Source organism: Silene latifolia, chromosome X (assembly GCF_048544455.1).
Source record: "Silene latifolia isolate original U9 population chromosome X, ASM4854445v1, whole genome shotgun sequence".
Classification (NCBI taxonomy): Eukaryota; Viridiplantae; Streptophyta; class Magnoliopsida; order Caryophyllales; family Caryophyllaceae; genus Silene; species Silene latifolia.
In genome coordinates, this window is record NC_133537.1 from 288,918,671 (window position 1) to 288,946,186 (window position 27,516).

Genomic DNA, 27,516 nt, shown 5'->3' on the forward strand with positions numbered 1-27,516 from the left:
TTAGGGAAATTATCTATGCTCGATATATCGTCGATTATATGCATGCAATGCAACATCCAAGTTTTGATCCTAACATGTGAGAATTTAGACTAAGTCGGTGAACAATTAATTTAGCATACAATAAATGTCAAAGTAGGGATTTAAGCTCAATTATATGTGAAGGCATACAAATGATACAATAAAAGAAATACAATGAAATACAATAATGAAAATTACAATAATTAAAATGGATTCAATTGATTTATGTTGAAAATACTTCCAAAACGGATAATTTGAGAAAGAACAAAATAAACGAATAAGTGAACAGGAATTAGGTGATAATACGATTAATAGTTAATTAATACGTAAGCTAATTAAACTAGGCCAAGGCAGAACGGAAGTTTAGAAACAGAAATCAACCTGGAACAGGCGCAGCAGAGCTTCGCCCTCTAGAAGAGGCGCAGCAGTTGCTGCGTCTGTCCCAAGGGTGAGTTCTGGTTGTGAATCCGGAACTGCAAATCGTTAATGTTAATTGGTGAATTTAAGGATTATTTATGATATTCGACTCGGATGAAAGTGATTTAATGTGTTAATTACATGCGAATGGGTCATAAAAGCAATAAAACACCGATGAAACGAATGCAAACGAAATAATTACATGAATGAAAGATTGATTAGTGACATAGGTGAACTAAATAGGTTAAATATGACAAATTAATGACGAATAGACAGATGGAAATATATCAAATGTCGAATTCCAGAAACTCAATATGAAAGAATCGAATCTCTACAACCCGGATTGATTTTAATGACGAAAACCCGCAAATATTGGATTACATGGGATTTAACGATGAATTGTACATATTAATGATGATAAACAATATACATGTGAAATTATTGTGCTATTATGTCAAGGAATTGAAGAACAAACGAAGACAAATAATGAACGACGAATTGACAGAGGACGAAGGAAGAAGAAAGGAAGCAAGAACTGCGGCAGCCTCACGAAGAGGCGCAGCATGTGCTGCGTCCCTTCGAAGAGGCGCAGTAGTTGCTGCATCCTTTCTCGACGGTCATCTTCTGGTAATCCGTAAAAAGGGTTTTAAAGCATGGTTTTATAAATCGGTTTTAAGAAGTATTTTCGACATAAAACTTACATTAATGATACAAAAAGTAAATGACAATAAATAGAAGAGAGATTTACACCCTCAAACTTACATGTTTGATGAAACGAGATGAACTAAGTTTACGATTAGTGATGCTTGACTCGAATGTAACGAAAGTGCCCTCGTAAGAGAAAAACGATTAAGATTAATTAAGGTTATTAACGTGGAGTTGGTCAAATTGGTCGGTCATGCAAACGAGGCTGGTACTCAGAAGGATCCGAGCTTACGTGGTCGAATGTTCAAGCACGCAGACGCCAAAAAGTAAGAACGTGGTCTAGAATGCAAAGGAAGAAGAGAAGGGCGGACACTCGCGTGAGAAATATGAGGAGCGAAGGCTCCTATTTATACTAGTCACATGAAGGAATAAGGTTTTCGGAGAAACTTTGGAAGTGAATCTCGAAAAGATATGAAAAGATAAGAAAAATACGCAGAAAAGGACCTGGGAAGAGCGCGTGATCAGCCATCGCGTCTCTTGGAAGAGGCGCAACACTGCTGCGTCATTCCCTGTGTGGTTTCCTCTCGGAAGAAAGATTTCCGTGTTTGCTTTATGGAATGACGGGATAATCTTATTTTTCTTAATATTTTGTGTGAATATTACGGGAAATACTTTACCAAAGAATAAAAGATTGTGAAAGATTTATAAAATATGGAATAGAAATATCCGGAACATTCCAGAACATTCTAACTCGGGATTTAGCGGTTATAAGAAAATGAAGACGGTTTTAGGCCCGCACTCCAAATATACTCTAATTACTGTCAAAATGACCATATCAACGCGTATATGACAATTAAGAGGTAGACATCAGTGTTTGAGCAATCACTTGACGATAAACGTACGAACTGTCACAAATCGTTCCGCGTACCAAACATGCGGCCCAATCATCACCGGGTGGTTTGCGGGAGGTGTAGAAATGAGGTATCTACGGGTGGTAATTGCCCCTTTTGTATTTGTGAACTTGAAGATGCTAATTGAGACATTTGGGTCTCCAACATCTTTGTGTGAGCTAGTATGTTGTTAATGGTGATGTGTTTTGCTTGGCTATCCTTTTGCATTTGAGTGAAAAATTCTTGTTGGTTCTTTTGCATTTGGAGGACCGCTTTTTGAACATCAAAACCTTGGTCATTTGTTTGATTGTATGGATGTTGATTTTGATAACTTTGGTTTTGGTTGTAAAAGGGTCTTTGAGCTTGGTTTCTCATTGGAGGTGGAGTGTATGTTGTTTGAGGGTTTTGAACATTTTGGCTTTTGTATGAGAGTTTGGGATGGAATTTGGTGTTTTCATTGTAATAGTTGGAATAAGGGGTACCACTCTTGTATGCTTGTAAAGCATTCACTTGTTCACTTGTTCCCCTACATTCACTTTGGTCATGTCCCAAAGTTCCACAACTCTCTTATACTCCACTTGGAATTGATGAAGATGCCACCATGGCATTAACATGTTGCTTAGGTGATTTGGAGGCTTCTTCAAGCTTAGCCATAGCCTTCTCAAACTTCAAATTAATGGTATCAATATGAGCACTAAGTTGAGCACCCAATTGAGTAATAGAGTCCACTTCATGCTTTCCTCCTCTAGTAGCCTTACGAGGTCTACTATATTGTGAGTTATGGACCTCCATTTTCTCAATCTTGTTCCATGTTTGATTATCATCAACTTCGGTAAACATACCATTTGATCCCATATTGAGAATGTTTTGGGAGTCTTCATATAGACCATTCCAAAATTGTTGTACAAGGAACCACTCGCTAAGTCCATGATGTGGATAAGATCGGCAAGTATCCTTAAATCTCTCCCATGCTTCATTCAAAGATTCCTCATCCCTTTGTTTGAACCCGGTGATTTGGGCTCTCAACATGTTAGTCTTCTCCGGAGGATAGAATTTCTTGTAGAAAGCAAGTGCCAATTTCTTCCAAGAGTCAATACCAAGAGTAGCCTTGTCTAGGCTCTTCAACCATTGTTTCGCGGAACCAATCAAAGAAAAAGGAAATAAGACCCATCGAATTTGGTCTTGAGTCACTCCGGTTTGAGAAATCGCATCACAATAGTCACAAAAAGTCTCCATATGAGAATGAGGGTCTTCACTAGGCATTCCCCCAAATTGACTTCTATCAAATAATAGTATAAATGCGGATTTTGGTAGGTTCTCCTCAGTTGGTACGGAATGTGATGAAAATTTAGGCATTGTGGGTTGATTTTGTGGTTGGTTATGTGTTGGGTTATCCTCTCCTTCTCTTGCAAAAGGGTTGATGAACTCAATGTTATTTGGTTGAATGTCCACAATCTCACCAATACCTCACAAAGTATTTCTAGCAAGTCTTCTATTGTTGGTCAAAGTTCTTTCAATTTCAAGATCAATGGGTAACAAGTTACCTTGTGATCTCCTAAACATGCAAAATATCAAACAACTCGAAAACAATTAGAACTAACCTTGAGGAGTTTTACTTCCCCAAGGTAAAGATAGACACAACTAAAAACAATCAAAGAAAATAAAATCAAGTTAACACCGTCCCCGGCAACGGCGCCATTTTTGGTCGGATTTCGATTTTCGGTTACTTGTCGTTAAGAGTTACCTAGACCAAAACAATATTTATAACTTCACAAACTACTCTACTTTTAGTAAAGAGGTAAGTAAAGGTCGGATCCCAAGGGACGGGTATTGATGTAGGATTTTCGATTGAAAATGATTGTGTCTAAGGGTGTCACAAATTGGGTTGAGGTAGGAGATCAACTAAACTAAGTAACAATGTAAATAAAGTAATGAAAGAAAGCAAGATGATTAAAATGAGATGTAAACAATTGATTAAAAGCATTAGGGTGTCATGGGTTCATAGGGGATTCATGGGATTTGATCATACAAACATATTTTCTACTAAATGCAAACAATTATTATTGTGATGGGATCGAGTTAGTGTATATCTTACAATCCCTAGGAAGGTTTGGGTCCCGGAGCCGAATCGATTATATTTTACAACACCTACAAGTAGACTTAATCCTCCCTATCCAACTATATGCATGGTCTAGTGCGACTCGAGTTGGTTTATATCTTACAAGTCTCATTGAAAAGGTAAGTGATGGGTAAAAAATACAAGTATTCATAGGCTCGCATTTCATCAAACATAACATGTGCATAAGTTGAAATCACAACAAGCAAGCAAATTAATTATGAAAACATATTAGATTAAGCATGAATCAATCCCCATGTTGGTTTCCCCTAATTCCCCATTAACCCTAGTTAAGGAAACTACTCACTCATTATCAAGTTTAGCATGCTAACAAGGTTGTCAATCATACTAGCAAGGCAAAACATGATGAACAAATGAAGATGATTAACAATAATTAAAAAGGGATTAAGAGAGAACTATACCTATAAAGATGATTCCAAATAATAAAGCAAAGAATAATAGAAGTACTTGATGATTGATGGAAGGTTGTCAATCCTCCAAATAAACCCAAATAATCTTCTAATTACTCAAAATAAATGATGAACAATAGAGAAATTAAGGAATGATTAAGAAATGAGATCTGTATTAATGTTAAATTAAGAGTTGATTACAAGATTAAGAGAGTATTGAGACTTGATTAAGATAAGATTAAGATCCTATTAAGATGATCTGCTAATCTAGGTAGTGCAATGGGGTATTTACTAGAGATTAGGTACAAAGATTCGGGTTACTAAGGGCTTAAATGACTATTAAGACGCTTAAGAAAAGTTGAGGAAGTGCTCCTCTCCAAGGAGATGCTCATCTCCGTTTTGGTGGTCTCCAAGGAATATGCTCGTCTTGAGCGTTTAGGCCGCAGGGACGGTTGGTTCTGCATGGGGATCCGAGCGGATTGTGGGAGGGACGCTCGGATCATTGGGCCTCAAGAAGAGCGTCTTGGCATCGGGACGCTCGGATTGTACCAGGGAGACGCTCGTCCTGGGCAGGGAGACGCCCGGATCGCAGGTCAGTCACTTCTCTTCTTTTCTTTCCTCAACAATCCTCGGGGATCTTTTTGGAGATGCAAGGATCCTTTCATCATTGCCCAATCTACTTTATTTCCTACATAGGCCTTCTAGTATTGTCTTCCCTTTGATGCTTGGTCATTGAATTTGATCAATTTAACTCAATTTTGCCATGAAAATGCAAGGTTTGTACTCCTTTCCTACCAAGGGAACAAAACCTCAAAGAATATGCAAAACGGGAAACTAAAGGTAGTAAATGACCTAATTATGCACTAAAAAGCATATGAACGAGGCTAATTCAGAGACTAAATATGCTTAAATATGAGTCACATCAAATATATATATATATATATATATATATATATATATATATATATATATATATATATATATATATATATATATATATATATATATATATATATATAAACAAGCTTAAAAAATGTAACCTTTATAAATATTATATTTAAAACGAAATTAATTAAATTAAATAATTTAAAATATAAATAAACCAATAGAACGGTTAAATAAATTATAAATGCTAAAAATGGGAAATTCGTGGGTGTTACAATCACCCCACCTTTTAAAAAGTTTCGTCCTCGAAACTTGAAAGTAGAACTGAAAGGTCATAAAAATAAAACTGGACTTTTTGAAATCGGCAACCAAAACATTAAAAGGTTACTCTTTGTGAGAATTAAAATTCTTTCAAAAGTATTAAGTAGAATTTTCCAACAGAACCAGATTCTCGTCAAAGGAACGGAAGTGTTCTCGTTGTGCATTCAAGAACATCACATTCCAAATCGAATGCAAGGTCAAAAAACTAAATCATTTGCAGAGATCCAAAATCAAAATACTTCCAAAAATATTTATGGAGAGTTTTCAAAAGTATAAGTCTCGTTCATGGAACGAAATTGCTCTTGTTGTGCACACAAAAGGGCTAACTTTCCAAATCAAGGACAAGTTTAAAACAAAAATCGTTCGCCGACAAGCGTAGAACAAGTTATCAAACGTCTCCAATAACGAGTTCTAACATCCTATCAACGTTAAAACCAAATAAAAATGGCAATCCATTCAAATTTTTCTTTCGCAAAAGCGAAATGAAAATTAAGAGATTCATGGTTAAACTCAAAAGGGAGTCAAGTTCGGAAAATGTAACATCAAACTTTGACAAATAAATCATAAATAGATCAAAGTTAGTTAGAAATTGAGCAAAATTAAAAGTAACTCGGGTTTTGCAATTAGAAATCATGATAAAGAACTCTATACTCAAGGAATAAATGGGGAACTAAATCAAATTTTTATTTTCAAACCTTTATAGGTAAAGTTTTGTAAGAGTAATATAAATTTTTAACAACGAACCAAAAATAGTAGTTTGAAATGTTTAGAAAGGTAGGAAATGAAGAGTAACTTAGACATCATAAATACAAAGTACGCTAAGAGGGTCCAAACTTAACCAACAAAAGAGCTATGATGAGCTTCCTAGAGGTAAGAGTCGAAGTAAGGTCAACAGGGATGTCAAAGATAAAGTTTTTATAAGTTACCAGCATCAAACTTAAAGGAGGAGCATGATGAAGCGAGGAAGAGCGGTATGAACGGTAACGCTTATGGTCAAGGAAAAAGGGAAATTAGATAACAAGGAAATGCCAGATACTCAAATCTCAAATAGCAACATCATCCTAAGCGGTTCCGAAAACTTCCTAACAACAAAACTCATAACCACATCACTCCCAAGGATTTCCTCACAACACTTACGTTACTTCATCCTAAGCTATTCCATGAAACAAGTTACTTCACTATAAGTGTGATTTCGCCACTCCAAATCCTCAAACATCTATAAACAACCTCCACGAGATCAAGGTCAAAGCTTCTAACAAAGCTATACTCGTATCCAACTAGTGTCAACTATGAGTTTTTCAAAACGGCGCAACCCTCAATCAAATCCCAAATTCAAAAGTTCTTTTGCACATTCTATCATCCGAAAGAGATCTTGCTATACTCTCAAAACCTGAAGCATAGATGGTGATATTCTCCAAAATACGAGATAACCACCCAAAACATCTAACTCATCTCAGCTCAACATCTATCGATCCTAACTTATAATTACATCTCAAGAACTCTGGCTGCTAATCCTCATTACCGCAAACTGAATACCCAAATGAGATCCCAAAACAAGAAACAACTCTCACGTAATATGGTTCTTATGTAATCATCACAACACTCACAAAAGTGTACCAACTATACTAACCTCAAGCTCAACTCAAACTTCCAAGTATAAACAACACGGCCAAGTCCCATAACCTTAGTAACATAGGCCACTCACACTTAACACGCCGAATCCACCGATCAATTATACTCACTTTATCATGGAACTAGGTAGAAGAATAACCAAGTATGTCTCACCATACTACCTAAGTCTTTGTAACATCATAACCTCTCAAAAGCAGGGTTATGTGTTAACCACAAACAAACACCACAAACCAAATTATCCAACCAAGATTAACATCCCACAAAAGAAAGAGAACTATCTAAAAGGCATCAAGGGAGGATAAGCAAGGAACAAAGGACAACTTGGGAGGGTACAAGAGTAGCTTACGAAGTAAAACAAAAGAGAGTTTAGAAGAAAAATAAGCATCAAGAAGTAAAAGAACAAGGCAAGGTACAAAAGAACGGGGAATATCTTCGAGGAAGTAGAAGCATTCTTCAAAAGGTTGAATAAATCTTCAATTCCCGGCAATAGGCACCAAGTCTTGGTCTCCACATAGGTAAGCTCACGGTTATTGATCCAAGGATACAAAAATAATAGACCATCAACAAACATGTTAGAACCTACCACGAAGCATACACAAAGAGACTACCAACTTAGGTCCTTATTTCTACCCCTCTCTCATTCATTATTCAAGGTCAAATTCAAATTTAAATTTGGGGTACACGTGTGTGCGTCGGGAGCAATATAGGCTCTGATACCAACTGTGAACCCTCGAAATAACGCGGAAAATAAAAGTTATAAATTCAAGCGGAAATTAGGAATTTTTTTGAAACTTTTAAAATTTAAAGCGCGGGTTCATTAACATCTAAAATACAAATAAAGAATGCGGAAATAAAGATTAAATTATACAAACATGATAGTTAAATGTGAGGTAAAATATATCCCTCGAATGACAATACGATAAAAGGTGAGTCTAAGCAATCCTAATAAACCGACTACAAGGCCAAAGTGCTCGCTAGCACACACATGTCTTCACCCCATAAATGCACCAACTAGTACCTGTCATTCATGTAAACATGAATGTCACAGTCAGCGGGGAGTAACTCAAGGTTCTCCCAGCCACAAATTGTCAAAATGAACATAACAAAGAACTAAAACAGGTAAGTCATGTAAGATACTTACAAAAGATATGAATATCGAGTTTATATTTAAACATGGCAATTAAATGAGATGGAACAAGATAGATAACATCAGTATAATAAAGATTCAACTAATCATGTGAGACAATTAAATAATATAAAAGACAAGAATACGGTCATTTATACAAAAGCACGCATTTCAAGGAAATACAACATAGATATGAGATTAGAATCTGAATCATGTGAAGCAGTTAAGTAAGGGATCAACCAATGCAAATTACAAGAATGGAAACTGTAGCCATTACTTGGAAAACCACTTAGCAAACATTGAACGGGACATGGCTACTAATGTCACATTCATACTTATGGCTTGCATCTCACCATAAGAACGGATGGAAACTTCAATCCCGACGATCATATCGCAACTAAAGGGCTTATAGCTCACCTCTAGTATGCGATAGGACCAAGACTCTCACAACCAAACAATACAAGGCACAACTTTTGCTTTGAATGACATATGTTAGGCCTGGAAATTCGCAAATACTTCAGGATGATATTCTACCCCTGCCCGACCATTAGGGTATCAAGACGTTAAGCTACCAAGATACAAGAAGACAGGCGCCAGCCATGGAGAGGACAACGGTAAAAATATCAGGACGATATTTGACCAAATGACTATATTATTGATAATATTCGGATGATAATTAGAGCATTAATGGAGAAGATTTGGTAATAAAGGACATCAATTAAGGGACCAATAATGCGCATTAAACCGAGCAATTATGGCGGAATATTCAGCATTGATGACGAAGATCTGGCAGCCGTTCAGCATGAACTATATAAGGAGCACTTAGAGATCATTTGCGACACACACAATATTCTAGCAATACTCCCATACGATATTCAAGCTATATTATTGTCATCTGTGCTAAATACTCAATATTATAGTGAAATCCTCTCCTGGCTTGGTGCCCGTGGTTTTTTCCCATTTAAGGGTTCTCCACGTACAAATTTCTTGTCTCATTATTTTTTATTCATCTTACTTTACCTTTCTAATATCGTACCTTGACCTGCGTATTCATAGATTAATTCGAGCTACTTAACCCTGCCTAGATCTACCCTAATCTGATTTCGCTTTGCGCAAAATCCATAAAAAACAATTGGCGCCCTCTGTGGGGCATTTAGCTATCTTTTTTCCTTATCTTACAAAAACCCAAATAACCTACAAAAATGGCCCAGCCTACCATTGAAGAACAATTGAACGGAGCCCTCCAACAAATAGTTGAGTTGGAAAGCTTGAAAGATAAGGTAGCCCAAACTGAGGCTGAAATCCTTCAGTTAAGAGAATCTGAGTCAGCCCTGAAACAAAAATTGGAAAAAACCTACGGAGCAGGCTCTAGATTCCAGCCAGGAACACCATTTGCATCAATTATCAAAAACATTGATTTCTCCAGCTTTGGGAGTCTGAGTGGCTCTAAATTTATCAATGTTGATGGCGATGGTGAGCCAAACAATAACAATGAAAAACCTGATGAATCTGCAGCAGCCATCATGATGGCAGTAGTCCAGGAAATCAAGAAGCTAAATGAAAAATTCGAGAAGATACCTGGAGTTCCTGCCAGCTTGGAGGAAGTTGCCCCTGATAGCTATGCTGATTCGCCATTTATAGACAAAATAGCAAAAGTGGATCTGCCCAAAAAATTTGTAATTCCGTCTATGAAAATTTATGATGGGACCACGGATCCACAGAATTATGTAGCTCTCTATAAAAAGAAAATGTTAGCTGCATCTATCCCCAGTGAGTTCAGGCAGGTCTACATGTGTAAGGGATTTGGAACAACCCTGACCGGACCTGCTCTACAATGGTACATCAACCTACCAACTAGGAGCATCCATTCTTTTGCCAACCTGATAAACAACTTCAACCAGCAGTTTGCAAGCAGCAGGGAGTTGGAGAAGCGGTCCAGTGATCTTTACAGGATTACACAGAAGCCAGAGGAGACTCTCAGGGTATTCCTCGCCAGGTTCAACAAGGAGAAAGTGTCTATTCCCAGGTGTGATGTTGGAACAGCAGTGGAGGCATTCAAGCAAGGGTTACTACCTCATAGTGACTTATACAATGAACTCACTAAGTATCCCTGCCATACCTTCGAAGATGTCCAGGCCAAGATCCTTGTATATATCAGGCTAGAAGAAGATAAAAGCTATAAAGTTGGATCATCCAATGGATCAAAGGACTATGAAAAAAGCAATAGAAAGAGCAACAAAGGAAACAGTTACAGACCTACTCCATATTGCAGGCCAGACCATTCAGAAGTCAATCTGGAACATGAGTATCAAGGTAAGGCTAAAGTTTTCCCGCCTATTTCTGAGCATAACTTCAGTGTTGATATTGCAGGATTTATCCAAAGGCTTGACAACATGGGATCAGTAGTCAGATGGCCTAGGAAGGTGGAAAATCCCAACCCTAGGAGAGACAACTCCAAGTAGTGCGAATTCCACATGGACATTGGACATACAACGGATGATTGCTTCACCCTAAGAAAAGAAGTGGCCTACCTGTTGAAATCCGGATATCTAAAGGACATGATCAGGACGAAAGGCATAAATGCAGACCAGGGCAAAGAGAACCAGGAGCATAAACAGGACCGCAACCTTCCTCCACCACCCCCAATCTATGAAGTAAAATTCATATCTGGTGGATCAGAAATTTGTGGCCTGACCAGTTCAGCAGCAAAAAAGATAGCCAGGACGCCAAGGACTACATCATCTTGCAAATCGGATCATGTCCCGACAATCACTTTCAGTGATTGTGACCTGGTAGGAATTCCTGATGTTCATCATGATGGCCTGGTAATTTCTATGCAGATTGGAACCGCTACAGTGAGGAGGATCCTAGTAGATGGAGGCAGCTCGGTGAACCTGATAATGCTTGATGTACTGAAAGCCAAGAATATTGGTGAAGATCAAATGACCAAGAAATCTAGCGTTTTGGTAGGGTTCAGTGGAGAAACCAGAAGCACATTAGGAGAAATTCATCTTCCAACTTATGTTGAAGGAGTCTCATCCTATGAGAAATTTGGAGTCCTGGATTGCTTGTCATCCTACAATGCAATCTTGGGCAGGTCCTGAATCCATAATGTTAAAGCCGTACCATCAACCTACCATCAATATATCAAGGTACCAGCGGATTTGGGAATAGCCACAATCAAAGGAGAACACAAGACAACCCAAGAATGCTATACAGCGGCCTTGAAGCCTTCCAAGGCATGTAAGTCTCTTGTATAGCAATTACCATACCCTGTCAGGAACACTTATGTAGCACCTCCCAGAATGGAAACAGATTAGGTAATCCTAGATACTAAGTATCCTGACAGGTATGTTCAAGTAGGATCTGACGCCCCAGATTGTGTCAGGCCAAAACTGGTAAAATTCCTTAAGAATAAATCATCTTGGTTTGCTTGGTCTCATTTTGATATAACTGGAATTAGTGCTGATGTAATTACACATAAACTTAACATTGATCAATATTTTAAGCCTGGGCAACAGAAAAGACGAAAATTTGCACCTGAAAGAAATGCAATAATTAACGTGGAAGTGGAAAAACTTCTGGATATGGGAATGATCAGGGAAGTAATGTACCCTGAATGGTTAGCAAATGTGGTTGGTGTGCAGAAAAAGAATGGTAAATGGTGAGTTTGTGTAGATTACACTGACCTGAACAAAGCTTGCCCTAAGGATCTGTTTCCTCTGTCAGATATTGATGCCATGGTATATGCCACAGCAGGGCATGAGATGCTGACTTTCATGGATGCCTCCAGTGGATTCAATCAAATAAAAATGCACCCTGCTGACCAAGAAAGTACTGCATTCATTACAGAACGAGGCATATACTATTACACAGCCACGCCTTTCGGCCTAAAGAATGCAGGGGCAACGTACCAGCGCCTGGTCAACTTGATGTTCAAGGATCAAATAGGTGATATCATGGAATTCTATATAGACGACATGGTAGTAAAATCTAAAAATGCTGAAGATCATGTGAAGCATTTGTAAATAGCATTCCAAATATTGGAAAAATACAACATGAAACTCAACCCTACAAAGTGTCAATTCGGAGTCTCTGCAGTTAAGTTTCTTGGATACATGGTGACAAAAAGAGGCATAGAGGCAAGCCCTGAACAGATAAAAGCCATCCTGGAACTTCAATCACCCAAGTCTGTCAAAGATATTCAAAAATTGATAGGCCGGGTAGCTGACCTGAATCGGTTCATATCAAGATCCTCTGAAAGGTGTAAAACATTTTACAACCTCGCTTTCGAAAAAAAAAAAGATTCCATTGGACACCTGAGCATGAAGCAGTCTTTCAGGACTTGAAATCGTACTTGTCATCTCCACATTTACTGGCTAAACCAGAGTAAGGAGAACCTCTGTCAGTATATCTATCTGTCACTGACACAGCAGTAAGTGAAATCCTGGTAAAGGAACAAGAAGGTCAGCAACATCCTGTCTATTATGTAAGTAAAAGCCTGCTAGATGCTGAAATGAGGTATGGATTACTTGAAAAATATGTTTTAGCTTTAATTATGTCTTGTGCTAAATTGCGTCCTTATTTTGAGTGCCACCCCATCATAGTCAGGACCAACTTACCCATAAAATCTGTCCTACGCAAGCCTGAATTGTCAGCGAGGATGGCCAAGTGGTCAGTGTAACACCCCCATATTCAGAGGAGCCTTAACTAGGCCTTCCTTAGGATATAAGGGCATTACCATCTCGGTTGCCCGAGGATAGCAATAACCAAATGTCGATTAAAGAACTATTAAGTTATATTACAAGCGATTTAAACCAAAATACGATATAAAGGTACAACTCAAAGACTATTCGCTATGACCATCGTATCTCGTGAGAACTCATCCCTGCCCGGACTCCAGCTATCAACATCACCAACACCTGTTAAGACCGACTACTCACCATAAGGGATCACGGCAGACACATAACAAACAAACAACCACACAAGGTCAGTACTGAGATAAGACACGACGACGGCAACTACAATTATCAACACAATACAATGCTACTAATCTCAACACAATCACGGTAATTCAACCAACTCGTCATTGATCGTCCCTTTGGACTGTCCCGCGGTGGGGGACCGCAGCCGTACCCACCAAATCCCCGCTCATCATACCGAGCGATAACCCTGTCCATTAATGTGCACATCCCCTCCCGTGGCGGGTTCCACGGAGGGTGAAACTAGGGCGTGAAGCCACTCCCGCAAGTGACCCCAAGCCGAGACGCATCTCGAGAACCAGAGACAGCAACCACAATCGCCATCACAATCGTTGCCATACAATTACGACACTAAGCAAACACCAAACAATCACAACAACTGACACGCTAGACCATCTACAGAAACTGAGTAGGCGAACCTACCTTTAAGCCACCGCAACCAATCCATGCCGACAGATAACATGTCCAGCGACCAAGCAACGCCTATAACCAGAATACCATCATCTATTACTAACAGGCAAACCCTAACTAAAAGAACAAGGACACGGATGATGATTATGACATACCTATTAGGGAGAAAACTCAAAGAAGAAACCGCTACCCGACACACGGTGACGCCCTCCTAAGGTTCAAGGATCTTCAAAAAGGCTTCCATGGAGGTTTTGAGGTGAAGGGGAGGGAAAGAGGCGATCGAAGGATAGAAGGAAAGTGGCGTAAGTGATTTGCGGATTTAACAAAACGCGATATAAAACCCTCGCTGAAAACCAGGTACTCGATCGAGTACCCAACATACTCGATCGAGTGGCCCCCTACTCGATCGAGTAACCTAGCTACTCGATCGAGTAGCCTCTACTCTATCGAGTACCACTCTTAACACGCAGCCCAAGATGGTTTTGGCACACTTTTCTAAGACTACTCCCGCTCCCATGGTCAGTCAACGCTGGTCAAAGGGTCCCTAAAAGGGCGGGTATTACAGTCTTCCCCCCTTAAAAAGAACTTCGTCCCCGAAGTTCAACTCACCTATCTCCTGCTCGAGGCACGGGAACAACACGACCTCACCACTCTTTCCGTTCAAACCATAACTCCCTGGAAATACCATCCCCCCCCATGTCATCATCATCACCGTCTATATTTATACCTATCGATTCTTACTACTGTCATGCAAGCGTTATCACCGTCAACCGTTACTCTATATATATATATATATATATATATATATATATATATATATATATATATATATATATATATATATATATATATATATATATATATAAAACATCAAACTCGCAATGCGAATCACCACCCACGATCACCCAACATACAGTAACAATTATCAAACTATCAATCTAGAACGTGTCTCATATCAACTTTCATGTGGTACAACTAATGCCACCATGTTACTCGGCAACGTGATTCAAATACGATTCATCGCACTATAACTATTTCTTCATGACCGTCTCTTGAACATACACTTGAAACATACAACCACATTCACTTTAAAGAACTAAATTAATCCGTTATACTTCAGAAATTTTTGTAATTAAAGCAAAACATAATACCAACAACATTATAAACAAGCAAAACATTATTCAAAAACAGCTTTTTTATTTCGCGACATTACTCTTCCCCTCTAAAAAGGAACTTCGTCCCCGAAGTTCACCACCCAATTTCAACGCATATTACTTATTATCTGATTCATGACATGGGTTAAAACATATTATTTATTGTGGACATTACTCGCTAAGCATAAACTCGTTAAATTATAAATCATACATAACTCTAAAAAGGGACAACTAGTCGCCAACGATAAAGCACGTTAACATGGTATGCACAAATGTATGAGAAGATGTAATTCCGGTAATGAGATAAGAACAAGGCGGATGCAACATTTAAGCAAAAGAATCTATCACCGGTTCATTAGCTGATATAAATATGCATAGAGAACTCAAGCACGACTTCCAACATAGAGAATTAACGGTTCAACGATGTTACTAAGCACTAACAACCACGTTAAATATGAAACTTGCAATTATAAAACAATTGAACATTTTTAATTTTCGAAAACCTCCGTAATGTGCTACTCGATCGAGTATGTAGCGGTACTCGATCGAGTGCCATGCTACTCGATCGAGTGTCCTGGCTACTCGATCGAGTAGCCTACAGGTCAGAATGCTTTCTATCTCTCCTTCCTGCAGCTACTCGATAGAGTACGGGGTACTCTGTCGAGTACCTACAGGCCACGGTGTCCTACAAAACCTGTCGTATCCCACATCCGTAAACATAGACGTCATATAACTTGAGTCGGGATGATTTCCCGACCCCCAACACAATCCTGCAACGTAGTTAAGTGACAAATCTGGCCTTATGGCCAACAATACAAGTCCAAAATCAAAGTCTCAACAAAAACAACCATCAAAGTCTAACCATCCTACCAATACTACTAGAAACAAGGATAAAAACAAGGAGTATCACTCCTGCTGCTGCTGCTGCTCAAACATCACCTCATCATCACCACCACCAGAAGTACCTGCTCCCGATGACCCGATCCCTGCATCCACTCCTGCTCCTGCTCCTGGGCCCACGTACCATGGAGTCAAGCCACCGTAAGGAAAGGACTGAGGTGCCCCCCACGTCGACTAATCCACCCCGTAGGAATGGAAAACCCATGAGTAGTCCCCAACTCCACTCCACCAAACTGGATGCGGTCCCTCGGTCCCTATCCCCTGAGCGTACGCCATCTCATGCATGTTCCGGAGTGTCAAGGTAGATGACACTCTATCTGCCAAGTAGCTGGATCGCATCTCCGGGGTGTCGAGGTAAGGGTAGCACGGAAAAGGATCTTTGCTCTTCTGTGGCGCTACGGCCGTGGCCTAGTCTCCGAGGCCCTCTCCCTCACTCGACGGGGTCCCCTCCCCAATCTGGGTCTCTCCACCACCGCAACTCCCGCATTCTCGCCCTTTGTCGGCTCCGGCATCACCTCCAGGATGGTGTCGTCGATGAGATAGGTCTGCAGCTGGCGGGGTCTATCCTCATCCTCCTCCTCCTCTTCATCATCGGAGTCCACCGCCACTACCGTCGGCTCCAAGGGCTCCGTCGGTGGGAGGTCCGAGGAGCCGGAATTTTCATCCAACTCATGCCCCACACCCTCCACGCTAGGCTACCGTCAGCCAAGGTCCTCAACCATTTCAGGTCGAGATAGTAGTCACGATCCATGGTAGGCACTGGGGTAGCTAGAGGCACGTACTCCGAAGAAGCCTCAAAAGAGGTTAGCTTTTCAGCTAACCGAGTGGCGATAGCGCCACAACTCGTGTACACGGGAAGAGGAAGAAGCCATCAAGGCAAGGGCAAAGACAAACCATAGAAGGAGCATTAAAGACCACTTTCCTGGCCCGCTCTGGGTTGAGGTAAGACATCAGAAGTAAGACCTCATGATTATTCAATTTCGATATCCTTTCGTCATAGAGGAGGTTCGAAAGAGAACGGAGAAAGACCCTCAAGGTAACATGCCGAACGTCATTAATCAAAGCATGTTGCTCGAGGTGGGAGCTTGCTTGATCAAGCAAGGCATTAGGCGGCAGACGCCGCACTCAACTGGGATGTCGGTGATAGAATTCTTGGGAGGTTTGGCCAACCCAAGGTGAAAGGCAACCAAATCCATAGTCAACAGAAAGCTGGTGTTCATCAATCTAAACTCAACAGTCTGGCCCGCTGGGTCATAGCTAAAAGAGCTCATGAACTCCAAAGTAAGAAAAGGGTAAGTGTGCTTCCTCAGCCTATACAAACCCGTAAAACCCAAGGTCTCGAATATGTGATGGACATCCGTCTCTATCTCTAAATCCTCCAACACAGTAGTGTCTATACACCTCGTAGGTCTCATTTTGCGTTTTTGTAAAGCTACAAAACGCTCCCTCTGTTTGAAATCAACAAAAACAACTGAAGGGTATTCGGAAGCGCGGGTACCACAGTCCACTCCTCCCCATCTTAGGTGGGTTACCCCTCCCCGTTTACTTTGGCGGATTCCAAGGTTCAGTCTCGGCATCTGCTTTAAGCATATGTTCAAGCAACTTGTATAAACATGCAAATATTTATTTTATGTAATTTGAATTCAACATACTCAGTTAGGCACACCAATTTACCAACAACTTTCACCATGTGAAGCACATAATTTATGTCGTTGAATTTGAGTATTAAGCTAAGTACACACGTTCACCAGCAGTTTCCAAAATTTTGACATATAGTTTCAGTTTGTAGTCACTCATAAGCCGTAATTATGAAAATTTGACATGTGAACACATTTACTCAGCAATTTCGAACATCCTAGTATGACTCTAAGGTTGTTCCAACACACTACTAAACACATGTGAGGCAAGTATACAAGTTCGCGGAGAAGTAATTTAGGACATATGACCATCATCTTCAATATTAGAAAAGAAATTAACCCAAGTAAGTTGTCAGACGGTCTCTACAGCTGTGACTATTTTGACATCTTTTCATCAATTATCGTTTCTAGTATCATACTGGAGTTCATCCTTTAGTTAAGCATTCACATACAATGCCAAATTCCACATGTAAATCACGAATTTCCACTTAAGGCACTTTTAAGACGGACTTTTAAGGCAACTTTTTAAGGTGAAAATCGTCAAAATTCATTCTCCCACATGATATAAACAATGTATGATACTTAATTTCATCATCAAATCAATGTAAATCAATCAAAATCAATTTCAATTTTGTAAACCCTAGAATTTTCGGCCCCCTAATTACAAATTTCTAATCTAATTTACAGCATTTAATCACCAACAAACATGGAAAGAAGGCATGTGAATCTTGTTTCAACAATTAAAAGCACCAAATTGATCATAATAATCGAAATTTCAGATTGTTTCACTTTTCTAACACATTCAAAACAATAAATCGTGTAAATTAAGAAGAATAGAATACCTTGATTGATTAACAAAGTAAAGAAACGAAATTAAGCAAGGAAATTAACCCAAGAATCACCACTTAACCCAAGAGTATGAGAGGATTTGAGAGGAATAAGGATTTAGGAGGAACTTAGGGGTTTCGAAATATAGGGAATAAGAGGAAGAAATAGAAAGATTAGGGGTTTTAGAAAACCCGTAGGATTATTTGACAAGAACCTACTCGATCGAGTGCACGAGGTACTCGATCGGACCACCACCCTACTCGATCGAGTAGGAGCTAAATCGTCGAGTATCTGCAGGGATTTTCCCACATCCCGACATCATAGCTTCCTAACTAGATCGAGTGAGGTCTACTCGGTCCAGTAAACACCCGCACTCAGTCAAGTATAGTCAAGTACTCGGTCAAAAGTACGAAGTAAATCAACGGTACTTGCAAAACAACACCGCGTGTCGATTCCAAACTAAGTTCGGAATTCGGCACTAATTATCACCTTCGATCACGTTTTACAATCATTAGCCACGCACAACGTATCGCCTTGCTAACAAGGCGTATGCCACCTTACGCTACAACAACTACCCAACTCGGTTCACCTGCTACCGAATGTTCCATAAACATATTCACGTCATCATATTGTACTTGAACTTACTATACATGTTACTACTAGACTCATATTCACTCCAATTTGAAGCATATAATTCACCTCAATTCTTTCTTTCACTTATCACATAAATACACACTTTTCAAACAATTGTTCAATCATGTCTTACATTCTATCCTAAGCAATTCATCTTGCAGTAATCAAATATTACGCAGCGGAAAAATTTCAACTGATTAGCAAAGCATATACACATTGCCATATGCTATGATTCGGATTATTACTCAACTATACTATAACTATTATCATAGTCATTACGGTAGGATTTATAAACTCGCTTACAACTTCCGTCACCGTTAACTTTTAGCAAACACCTACATGTTCACTCTTCATGTCACGACATTCGATTCCACATTTTCACGCATCACTATCACATAAACCTTCGTCACATATCTCATAACCATCCTATAAGCTTGCTAATCATTCAAAGAACTTCAATAATCTCATCAACAATTATCCTACACGGCCCAAATTCTACCATCACACCCCTACTAACTTCTAACAAAGACTTAACCAGGAGGTAGCTCCAAGACAGGTTAACATACATATCACACATAGACACACGGACTCCACATTCCCATACCATGTGACTGGCTTAAGTGTCATGGGGCCAAGATTTTGAAATGAGGGCGCCTACTCACCCAAAATCTAGCATCCGCTGGGGCTCCCATTACAAATACACCAGGATCATTTTATTAGACTCTCTACGTTCATTATGTTCATTTGTTACAGGTTCCAAAATCGTCGTTCTGATACCACTTTGTAACACCCCCATATTCAGAGGAGCCTTAACTAGGCCTTCCTTAGGATATAAGGGCATTACCATCTCGGTTGCCCGAGGATAGCAATAACCAAATGTCGATTAAAGAACTATTAAGTTATATTACAAGCGATTTAAACCAAAATACGATATAAAGGTACAACTCAAAGACTATTCGCTATGACCATCGTATCTCGTGAGAACTCATCCCCGCCCAGGACTCCGCCTATCAACATCACCAACACCGTTAAGACCGACTGCTCACCATAAGGGATCACGGCAGACACATAACAAACAAACAACCACACAAGGTCAGTACTGAGATAAGACATGACGACGGCAACTACAATTATCAACACAATACAATGCTACTAATCTCAACACAATCACGGTAATTCAACCAACTCATCATCGATCATCCCTTTGGACCGAGTCCCGCAATGGGGGACCGCTGCCGTACCCACCAAATCCCCGCTCATCATACCGAGCGATAACCCTGTCCATTAATGTGCACATCCCCTCCCGTGGCGGGTTCCACGGAGGGCGAAACTAGGGCGTGAAGCCACTCCCGCAAGTGACCCCACTCAGCCGAGACGCATCTCGAGAACCAGAGACAACAACCACAATCGCCATCACAATCGTTGCCATACAATTACGACAATAAGCAAACACCAAACAATCACAACAACTGACACGCTAGACCATCTACAGAAACTGAGTAGGCGAACCTACCTTTAAGCCACCGCAACTAATCCATGCCGACAGATAACATGTCCAGCGACCAAGCAACGCCTATAACCAGAATACCATCATCTATTACTAACAGGCAAACCCTAACTAAAAGAACAAGGACACGGATGATGATTATGACATACCTATTAGAGAGAAAACTCAGCAAGAGACCGCTACCCGACACCAGTGACGCCCTCCTAAGGTTCAAGGATCTTCAAAAAGGCTTCCATGGAGGTTTTGAGGTGAAGGGGAGGAAAGAGGCGATCGAAGGATAGAAGGAAAGTGGCGGAAGTGATTTGCGGATTTAACAAAACGCGATATAAAACCCTCGCTGAAAACCAGGTACTCGATCGAGTACCCAACATACTCGATCGAGTGGCCCCCTACTCGATCGAGTAACCTAGCTACTCGATCGAGTAGCCTCTACTCTATCGAGTACCACTCTTAACACGCAGCCCAAGATGGTTTTGGCACACTTTTCTAAGACTACTCCCGCTCCCATGGTCAGTCAACGTTGGTCAAAGGGTCCCTAAAAGGGCGGGTATTACAGTCAGTTCAGCTCAGTACATATGATATTACCTTTGAACCCAGGACAACGATTAAATCACAAGGCCTTAGTGGACTTTGTGGCTGATTTCAGCCTTAACCTAGAACCTGACCTGAAAAAAGAAGTTAACCAATTAGAAAATAAAACCCCAGACCAAGAATGGACTTTGTTCATAGATGGGACGTCGAATGCCAGAGGGACGGGATTAGGGTTAGTACTAAAATCACCACAAGGAGACATGATAGCTCAGGCCGTAAGCTGTGAGTTCAAAGCTACCAATAATGAAGCAAAATATGAAGCCCTGATAGCAGGCCTAAAGTTATGTCTGAACCTCGGTGTTCAAAACCTAAAGGTAAAAACTTATTCACTTTTAATTTCTAATCAAAGAAAGGGAATTTATACGGCTAAGGATGCAAAAATGATTTCATATTTAGAACATGCAAAAAACCTTACCGCTAAATTTGCTTTATTTGATGTAGACCAAATACCAAGAGACCTGAATACCCATGCTGACGCTTTGGCCCGCCTAGGTTCAAATTTTACTCCTGCAATTTTTGATAAAATACCAATTGTTCATTTATTAGAGCCGGCTATCAGTAAAACTGAACAAGTCAGCCCTGTCAATCAAGATAATAATTTCTGGACCAAACCTTATTATGATTGGTTCCTCCAAGGAATATTACCTCAGGGCAGGCATGAAGCAAGGGCTTTTAAAATCAGAGCTTCAACCTATTCTATTATCAATAACACTATATTTAAGAGATCGCAGGTTGGACCATATTTGAGATGCTTAGAGCCTGATGAAGCTAAACAAGTACCCCAAGAAATACACGATGTACATTGTGGCAACCATAAAGGAGGAAAGAGCCTGGCAAGTAAAGTACTCAGGACAGGCTACTATTCGCCAACACTAAGGGCTGATTGCTTGGAATACTGTTCAAAATGTGAAGTCTGTCAAAATCATGCTCCAATAATACACCAGCCATCTGAACTACTTCACTCAATTTCTGCACCCTGGCCATTCATGAAGTGGGGCATGAATATTGTAGGGAAACTTCCTGTAGCTCTAGGACAAAAAGTATTCATGTTGGCTATGACTGACTACATCTCCAAATGGATCGAGGCCGATTCTTTCAGGCAGGTAACTGAAAAGGAGGTGATATCTTTCATCTGAACGAATATTATTTGCAGATATGGTGTCCCATCAGAGATAGTGTGTGATAACGGGACCCAATTTGTGGGGAAAAAGACTAAACATTCTGCCAAGAGTGGAATATCAACCTGGTCACATCCACCCTTGGATATCCAAAAGCTAATGACTAGGCTGAATCTAGCAACAAGGTAGCCATAAGCTGCTTAAAAAAGAAACTGAAGAGAAGACGAGGCAGATGGGCTGAAGAACTTAACTTCCATTAGTGCTATGGGCAGACAGGATAACTCCAAAGACATTAACAGGCCAAACACCCTATTCTTTGGTGTATGGCTATGAAGCTGTCATCCCTGCAGATGTCCGGGTGCCAACATCAAGATATAGCCTGAACAATGTTGAAGCAAACAGCAGCCTGATGCAAAAAAACCTAGTCCTGATGGAAGAACTAAGAGACGCTGCCAAAATCAGGATGGCATCATATCAACAAGCAGTAGCCAGAACTTACAACAAAAATGTCAGGATTAGAGTCTTCAGGGAAGGAGACCTTGTCCTACAAAAAGTTCTTCCAAATAAAAAGGAAAAATCAGCAGGCAAGCTAGCCCCTACGTGGGAAGGCCCTTACTTAATTGACTCAATCGTCCGACAAGGGGCATACAGGTTCCAAACATTAGAAGGAGAAATAATCCCAAGATCTTGGAATGTAACACATTTGAAATTATTCCATGTATAAATTCCATGTCAGGCCTGAATCAGGTAAAAACTATATCTTTACTATCAGTGTTTCAACCTGACGTGTTATCTGAAAAATTACGTGTTTCACATGTCCTATGTGCAATCCATGTCTATATATGCAACTAACCCAATTTCTCTTATTTTTGAATCCTGAACAATTATACATGATAAATATTTATATATATAAATATTCAGGATTGAGGGCTACTCTACTGTATGTTAGACCTCTTATTTACGTACTTTTTAAATTTTTGCACTTCACTGTCCCTAACGAAGTTGGTAACCATCACCGGATACGGTAAATAGCAGGACCAATAAGGCATGAAATAATTGCCTGCCTAACTAATTTGCTGCACACATCTACAACCGGCTGGACGCAGCAAGACGGTGCAAGGGTGTTTTATCCCGACCATCAGTCTAAATTCCCTCCTAACAGGCCGAATACCAAGCCCTCCAGTCAGGTAAGGGACATAAGCCCTCATGACAGGCCGGTTTTCCTACCCCTTCAACCACTATGGCAAAAACTATGTGTGGTTGAATAACTTACGATGGCTTTAATCACAAGACAGGTTAACAGGTTCAAAAATTTAAACAGGTTGACAGGACTGGAAAAACAAGGTTCATAGGCTTAAAAAAAATTAAAAACAACAAAACATCAGGAAGTAAATAAAACAAGCCAAGGAAGGCCACTACCGTCATATTAATAAAGCCCTTACCCACTGGGGCAAAGGTACCAAAATAATTGTCAAGGCCAGGGATAACCTCCCTGACCTACCCAAAAACAAGAAAATAAAATTGTTTTTCCAAGGACATCCCCCCCTGGATGGGCCAATACCATCAAAGAAAATATAAAATTACTGCTCCCCTTTGGAGACAGCAGCGCTAGCACTTCCACTTTTGGCCTGATCAGCCTCAACATCAACATCCTGCTCCCCTGGAGAGTCGATCTCCTGTTCATTGCCCATATTATGCAGGTCAGGATACTTAGAAGCAGCAAAGGCCATCTCAGCTTCAGGGTTCCAGTTTGCCCTGGCCACCACAGGCTCCGACATAGCAGCCACTTTCCTCTTGATGAAAAAATACAAGGAATCATCAAGCTTAAACTCCAAATCATCCCTCTCCAGGGTAAGCTCTTCATTCTTGTCTAGTGCCTCCTGAAGAAGATGTTTGCTTGAGCTTGCCTCAGCCTTGGCAGCATCCCTCTCAGCCTGCACCTTCGCGAAATTAGCAGCCCCTGCATTAGACTAGATCACCGAGCAAAATCCGATTCGAGACTTGACTTATCATAATCGAGATCTCATAAGATTAATCCTGGCCACCAAAGAAGTAGCTTGATAAGCATTATGGAGACAAGTCGGCAAAGACTCGAAGTAAACGAAATAGTATAAATATTATGTCATAATAAGAAAAACCTCTAGATAAAAGATATATACATATTACAAAAAATAATAATAATAATAATAAACTATATACCTTTCTCACAGCAGCCAAGGCACTTACTAAAAGACTGACAGCATGATCTACTGAAGCAACTGCCTGAGTAGCAGTCTCAATAGGATCAAGGGTGTGCATAACATCAGATTTGGAAGTGGCATAATCACTAATTTTCACCCTGGAAGCCTCCAAATTATCCACCATGGCTCGCACTTCCCTGACTGGGGCAAACAGATCAACTTCCTCCACTTTCCTCTTCTAGGCTGCTGAACTTGTTTCAGCAGGGGCAACAGGAGTAGCAGAAACCTTGGGAGTAGCAGGCATCTCAGTTAAATCAATGATAGGCCCAGTATCACCACCTCCCTGGGAACTCTCCTCCTTGACCTTGGCCAGCCTGGCAGAAAGGTCAGCCATACCAAATCTGGCAAGGCGAGTGGATGATCTAGTGGCTATAACACGAGATACTATATTAGCAATAAAGACATGCTGTCATTAAAAAACAAAAATGGAAAGAAAAGCAAAACCAAAAAGAGAACAAAATAGACTTACTGCCTGAAGTAGAGGCACTGGCAACTTTTGAAGGTTTGGGCACTTTAGCAGCACCTTCAGTCTTCAGGAAACGAGGAAGATGACCAGCCCCACAACAGAGAGGCCAAGTCCTCTCCATTTGAGGAATTGCAAGAAAAGTAGACATATTTGCAGTAGGGTACTCAATTTCAGAAATCCAATCATCAACTGGAAGCAAGGGAGGTATGACTCGTTTTAATTTATTTATTTTCTTTAAAACTAACAAATAAACATACAGGATAAAAGGAAAAGTCAGGGTACTCACCACCAACACAGGCATCATAGTTCAACTACGCCAGATCAGGACCCACAGAATTGGTCCTGATGAACATGTACCCAGCAGCCCAATTCTTGTCATGTCCGCTGTCCAGATTGCTGAGAAGAGGATTCACTACAAGAAGAAGGTCTTTGGGCAACAAAATGTTTCGTCGCACAAAAGGACAATTTCGTCGCCCATACACTTGTGCAACAAAAATGAACTTGTCGTGGCTTCGTCGCCCAAGGCTCGACGCCCTTTCTAGTATGTGCAACGACAATGTTTCTTGTTGCCCTTTATAATCTTTGTGCAGCAAATTTATTTTGTTGCCCAATATGTGTTTTGTGCCACGAACGTTAATGTGTCGCCCATAATGACACTTTTGGCGGCAACCTACTTTGTCGCCTCCATGAGGTTTTAGTGCAACAACTTGGTCCATATTGTTGCCCAAAATGTGAATTATGTAAGTTAATATTTTCGTTGCATATTTATTGTTGGCTATGATGATAAAAAACTATTTTTTGCCTACATGACTAGTTTAAACCACATTTTGTTTGTAATATGAATTTCATCTTGGTAAAAGATGGTTTTCATAAAAAGTATATAACATTAATAAGGTTAATAAGTAAGAAAACTTCTTATACATAATTTATCAGCTAAAATAAATTGAATGAACCAAAACTAGAGGCTTAAGGAGTTGCAAAATTTACAACAATGAACTGAACAAGACTTGAAGAAAAAAATTACATCAGTGCATCAGGTTTCAACTAATAGAATTTCAATACTTGATTAGTAAACCAGAATATGAGCTCCAAGTATATCAATGCAACCTCCATCAACCATCATTGCATTTGTCTGAAAAAATATCTGAAGGATCCATGAAGTGTGTGTGACATCATTAAGTATTAGCGACTTAGCGCCTCCTCCTATATAGTAAAACGTAAAATATTGTATAAATCAAATACTACATTTAAAGCTGTATAAAATATATTTCATCAAATCATTTCATGCAATAACGAGAAATGAGAATTAATCATTTTTCTTTACTTACCATGATATAAGATGGGAAAAATTGATACTTTTTTTTTTATTCACAAATACTTGTGTAAGACGGCTTTGTACTAGAAGTAGTTTATTGTAAGGTCATAAAGTATCTCCATCACAAAGTGTAAAGACAATTGTCGTTTTATTTGAATATAGCATAAGTTATAACCAAATATTGTGGTTTCATAGATAGTATAATTGATCAAAGGTTGTACGACTGCAATTGTCTGAGTACGATTAACATTAGAATGCAAGGTTTGTAATGCAACCTAAAACTATTTTCACGAGCAGATAGCTTGCATCTATGATGATCATTACACTTATATACGTAGACATTGAAGAGGTGTTCTTGGGAACCTCCATGTCATTAAAGAACAAAAGAAGCATCATAAAAAAACTATTAAGGAATAGGGAGGAAGCCAGACCGACCTGATGAATCAGCTGATAAAAGCTGGGTTGCCCATTCGTTCCAGGTTCATGAAAATAAATTTCACCAGTCTCAAAAGAATGTACTTCACCGTTAGTGGCAACACCTTTTCAGTTACTTTCCATGCTGACCTGCTGAATATGACGGGCGAATTTTTCCAATGCTTGTCAATATGGTAAAATGGCCTATAGGAACCAAAACACGGAATGTAATTAGTTATGCTCTAGTATAACTTGAACGGCAAAAGCTATATGAATAAGAAAAGCTCAAGAATGACTAATTGTTCCATCCCTTGAGCGACAGATATGGAGCACTCGCTCTTGTGTACATGCAAGAGTATTAATAAAAATTTACCCATAAGAACTTATACAAAACCAAACTATCAAACCCGTAACTTAGTCTAGTCTTTGAAAGGTTGAATCAAGATCTCGGGAAAATTAACTTAAGGAAAACAGAAAGGCATAAACTTGACCAAGAAATCTAGTTTGAGTAGGAATCTTATTAATAACAAGATGATAAAGTTTGATAAGGAAAAATTCAAAAGGAAGCCACTAGACTATCTCCCTTAGCTCTCCCCTTTCTATTATCAAAATGGGAAAAAGGGCAAATCCAAGACAGGCTACAAGATGATGTCAATTCACATATCAATATTCACAATTAATCAATTACATTAATCATAGTATAACAAGGTTGAAACTCTTTCACCTGAAATTGACCCGCTCTACATTATAGACCAAATTTCCCACATTAATGCAGAAGAGCACACATTTCGTATAAAAATTAAGGGCAAAGGCAACAAATTGTAATTTCGTTGCCCAAACTGCACAATATAGGCGACAAA

The 27,516-nt window shown here is 39.7% G+C and overlaps 1 non-coding gene across 1 annotated transcript; it reads left to right on the forward strand.

The window, feature by feature from the left end:
* Window positions 1–2,892: 2,892 nt before the first annotated feature.
* Window positions 2,893–2,999, forward strand: LOC141625073 (small nucleolar RNA R71). Its single transcript, XR_012534870.1, has one exon. It is a non-coding gene; the product is annotated as a small nucleolar RNA R71 (small nucleolar RNA).
* Window positions 3,000–27,516: the final 24,517 nt, after the last annotated feature.